The 5,354-nt window shown below is 36.5% G+C and overlaps 1 long non-coding RNA gene across 1 annotated transcript; it reads right to left on the bottom strand.

Annotated features, from left to right (window-relative positions):
• Positions 1–2,917: 2,917 nt before the first annotated feature.
• On the bottom strand, positions 2,918–5,354 carry LOC114784688 (uncharacterized). The gene is made up of 3 exons (XR_003748903.1): positions 4,954–5,354; positions 4,244–4,331; positions 2,918–3,750 (listed from the first exon to the last, which is right to left on the bottom strand). It is a non-coding gene; the product is annotated as an uncharacterized LOC114784688 (long non-coding RNA).

The following is a 5,354-nucleotide window of genomic DNA, read 5'->3' as shown; positions in this document are numbered from 1 at the left end:
GACTTACAATCAGTAGTTACAGGTACACTCTCAGGGACACTGGAGACACTCAGGGTTAAGTGTCTTGCTCAGGAACTTGTGGTTCATTGGCAAGTGTGGGCTAGTACCAGCTGTAACCACTGCCTGTGAATGCACTTTAGGGTGTAAAGACCAGACCACTCACACACAATTCTCAATTCTTGGGATTCAACCAGCACCTTTCTGATTACGGGTCCGAATACACAATCAGAAATTTTCAACTCTCAAAAGCTCATGCAATTGAAGGAAAAATAACATAGCAATCTAACATAGCAATTTCTGTTCTCCATTATGATATCATAGGTGCCTAACTGAGATCATTTATTTTTAGTTAGGGGTCCAAGCAGCAAAGCTGCGAGAACCCTGTTGTATTTGTGCTGTTTTTTATCCAAAATTGAACAGCAAATACTGCATAACTTTGAAACTTGGCAGGTAGGGCTCGTATCCCACCCACTACTCAGAATAACATAATATTTTCAATTAATATTTTTTTATGTTTAGTTTATGAACTGCTAGTCTGATTTGTGATAACTTTGTTGTCCAGTGATCCTTGGCTTGTGCAGCTCGTGAGACCATGTTCACCACTTTCAGCATGATTGGATTGTTTGCTAATTTGCATAATGTGTAAAACCAACTTTTGTGAACTAGTCTGCACAAATTTGATGTCATTTGAAGTGCAAGACACATTTGAAGTGCAAGACAAAATAATTATCAAAAACATGTACAATTTTGCACACACAATAGCTGCCATAAGCAAATTACATTTTTTATTTCAAGTGTATACTTTCACAAAATTTGCAAATACTCATGAGGACCATGTGGACTATGGCCACCAAATTTCAAACACACATGCTAGCCAAATTTGCAGCAACATCAGCTAATAGGTGGCACTATAGCAGATGAAAAAACACCGACTTAACATTATTGGTGCTATGTTGTAATTGTAACATGCTGAATAAAAATTATTGGCAATTATTGGAAGATTGCAGTCAAACTTGACACATGCGTTAGCTTGCAGCTTACAGTTCAAATTTGTTGAATTTCACCTATTGTTGTCTCTAACCAATTCTTGGTTTTGGTAAATCCTCTGGTGTATGCCAAACCTTAAAACACGGATTTTATTGTGCTAAGTAATTTAATTTGTGCACAATTTAATAAACCTCGAAAAACATTTTTTTTGCAATTTGCATGAAACTGTTGTGTTATATGACTCAGAAGAGTCCCAAAGCCTTTAATTATCAAAAAAATAAAGGCATCTATGCCATGTTGACAGAAATTGAAATCTGCAGATTTTTTTCTTATCTTGAATTGCTCTGTGAGTGAAAGAGTTCTGCCTTGGAGTGATTGTGACTTGGCAGACTGCGCTTATTGGACCTCGCAATTGATGCTTGTTTTTTGTAAAATCATGTCCACAAAAATATGGAGACAAACTAACTTCCTTTTTGTTGGTGTTTTTGTCTTACAGAACACAATCTTTAATAATATTCTAAAATTGGTTGAATCTGATGATTGACAGTAGCACACTACATCACACGCACAAACTGTTCTTTTTCCTTTTTGTTTTATGTATTTATGGAAATACTTTGACCTTACACCAGTGAACAATCCCCACGCTTAGCACCTTCTATCACCAAATTAACTGTACCAACTACAAAAGCACAGGTGAAACACTCTACCTGCAACATCTCTTTTACACCAAGTTATACCCAACTAATCAAACTGTATCCAACCTATTATACAGTTGCACTTAAACCTACCCTTTTACACCATTACAACAATAGGGTGTTAGTAGCCTAGTGGGTAAGACACTCGCCTATGAACCAGAAGACCACAAAGTCACATGCCATTTACTAGTCGCACAGCAAGTCTCCAGGGGGACTCTCCCTGTAACTACTGATCAGAAGTCGGTCTGGATAAGGGTGTCTGATAAATGCCATAAATGTAAATGTGAAACATTGCCTACTACATCAGTACAGACTCGATGCTCAACCTAATTAACCACAAAACATATACCTAACAAATTAAATTACACCTGATCTATACACAACCAACTTCACTGCACAAACCATTCCATCATACAGCATGTAGATATTGCGCACGTTGAGGTTGAAGTCATAATCTGGTAGAGAGCAGACAAGATGCGCCTTCTTTTGCAGAGTCAGGTTACCACCTCTATCCCCATGCAGAATTTAAACAAATTCAGTAGCTAATGAATTTAGATTTGCACTGTCTACATGTCTTTCCTAGGAACAACACTGAATATATGACACTTTAATGTGAAGTAGTCAGTGTACTGCTATACGGTAGTGTAAATTTGCTGTTTGGACATGCTGTTTGGACTGGTGAAATTGTTATGAGGTGACAGTCAATTTAAACTGTTATATATATGACATAAACAAACTGACCTGACAAATGGTTGGAATGGTTATCATAAATGTTTTGAAATTTGCAAAAAAAAATATTTTTCTTGCAGAGTTGAAATTAAATTGAAGAGCACACACCATCAGTTTATGGCTTCATTAACGGTACTGAATAAAAGACTGTCTACCAACAACCTGTAACCTGTACACCTGCAAAACATTTACAGAGAAGGAAACTTGATGTAGTTTACCATATAAACACAATCACATATAGACAAAATAAATCACTGATACAACAAAAGACAATTGTTTATTTTAATACAAATTCAAATACATCTCTTCAGTCATGACACACCATTTTCTCATATATCATTATTTATAACTCACATATGACCAGGCAAGAATTTTGTGAACCACTGGGTTATGGAAGGCATCAGTGTTTGCACTGATTTTCAAATGCAAAAAAAAAGCTGTACTCAAAATGTACTGTGTTGCTTATAAACAGAAATAAAATAGTAAGTCTGGGTAAGTGGACTCTGTTCTCACCTTACACAAACTCACCACAGCAAAATACCCAGTTCACACAGTGAAATGTTTTCTCTGCCTTTAACATATTCCCTGAGGGAGCAGTGGGCAGCCATGAACAGTTCCCTGGGAACAACATTGGGGACAGTATCTTGAATCCACAACCTTTCGATAGGTCTGCTTCCATACCTGCTAGGCCACCACTGGGTTTATTCTGAATTTGAATGATCAATTACAGTAGATTGTACTGTATAATATATAATGTTATATACAGTATAATCTCCTGTTTCCACCCACCACCCAAAGGCATGCAAACTGTGGATTGGTGACCCTAAATCATAGGTCATAGGTGTGAGTATGTGAGAGAGAATGTTGTGTGTGTGACCTAAATTGGGCCAGCACACCAGCCTTTGGGAGTCCCCGCTCTATGCTCCAAATGTTCCAAGATACCCCAGTAATTTTTTTTTGTTATAAGCAGTATGGAATGAAAACATCATTATAAAGCAGGGTGATTGTAGTAACTATTTGAGAACATTTAAATAATCTTGAAATATTGCCATAACATTTATAATAAATAAATATTTATTATAAATACATCAACAATGCATATAAATAATCATGTTCAAAATAAAAATAATTTTGTACAATAGTGAACATTCAAGCAGTTTGTTATTATCTGAATGAATTTTAAAGTAGTCATGTTAATGATGAAGCATATTTTATGTTCTTTGAAAGTTTTCACCTATTAGCCAGTGCAAAGGCGCATCCTCGGTTTGATTGTGGGGCTGGGTGAGTTTCGTTGGATGTCTGGAGAGCTTCGGAATTTGTACTGTGAGGCGGTGTACATCTGCACACAAAACAAAATATAATATTAATTTATGACAGAAATAATCTTGTATATATAACCATATTAATTAAGATTAATCAGGTCAATGAAATATTTATCGTTTATCACTTAGAATAAACACAAGTTGCTGAGATAACTGGTTGGGAAGGAAATATTGCAATCCTTTAACATTGCTGAAAACAAAGCTGTCAGTCACTCTCAGCGTGCATTAAACATCTGACCACTCAATGACTAAACCTCCACTGCATCAAAAGGCTTCTTCAAGCTATCAGAATGTATTAAGCCACTGTTCTCCTCAGGCCAAACTTAAGTGACACACAGAACAAAAGAATCTTTGCAGTCATCCTACACATCCAGACTGTTTTGAAAATCCAGCCAAGTTATCCACTCACTTTTAAAATCTGTAGTTTGGCCTTGGGAAATGTTTCTTAGGTTGAGGACAGCCTTGGAAAACACACATTTGGTAAAAACTATTAGGAAGGATCTGCAGTACCTATGATGAGGCCAGTATATCCTTTGGCAGGGTCAAATGGGCACTTCTCTCTGCCGTCCTCAAATGAAATCTTGAACTTCTCTCCATCCTAGACAAAAAACAGTTATGTGTGAATTGTAATGAGAGAGAAGGCTTCAAAAAGAAGATGATGTTTAACCTTACTCTTAAATATATAGAATAAACAAAATACAATGCTTGGAAAAACATAAGAAAAATGGAATTTGCTTACAACAATTTATGTAGAACACCACCATGTTGCAAGATAACATAAGGGTTATGTAAAGTACCAGTCAAACGTTGGTCACACATTCTCATTGAATTGTTTTCTTTACTTTTCTTATTTTCTACATTGTAAATGAATACTGGTGACCTCCAAACTACGAAGGAGAAAATATACTGGAACATGCTTTACATTTTAAATTCTTTAATTTTTACTACTCTTGGTACCACTCAATCAGCCTCATGAGGTATATTCCTCATGAGGTATACTGGTGCACACATGAGTCACAATTAATAGTGGGGAGACCCATTCATCTTACAATGTATGCACAAAGAGGTTTAAACGCATGGGTCCTAAGGGTGTACAGGTGAGTTCAGTTAAGTCACTAAAGAAAGTGGATATGGTTGAAGCACTCTGTCTGCAGGAGAGAGTGACGACATAAATGCCTCAAAAAAAATGTTATATAATGTAGAAGCAGAACTCTGCCTACTTTATGGTCTTTTCCCTTGTTGAGGCTCTGCCATTTCTGGTCTTCAGGGGCTTCCCATGCAATATGAGCAGTGAAACAGAACATTCAACCATACAGTTTTTATCAACATTTTACAGAATTGATTAATGATGGCTATTCTGCAGTATGTTCAACCACAGTTTGAACTTATGTATAATTTGAGACATGCATATGGCTCAGCAACAAGATTAAAAGATGAACATAGAAACCAAAATTCCAGAGGAAATTTTGATGGGCCTGTCCGGGAGCAGGCATGGCCTCCTGATCTGGTGTCAGCTGTAAAATCAGCCAGTGTTATTAAAGTAATCAATAAAACAGGCGGTCATGTGAAATTTGGTGACGTTTGAAAAATGTGCATGTAAGCATGCTAGCATGATAATGTA

The sequence above is a fragment of the Denticeps clupeoides genome, chromosome 2 (genome assembly GCF_900700375.1).
Source record: "Denticeps clupeoides chromosome 2, fDenClu1.1, whole genome shotgun sequence".
NCBI classification, from domain to species: domain Eukaryota; kingdom Metazoa; phylum Chordata; class Actinopteri; order Clupeiformes; family Denticipitidae; genus Denticeps; species Denticeps clupeoides.
Note: the sequence above shows the minus strand (reverse complement) of the source record. Positions and strands in the feature narration are given on the sequence as shown.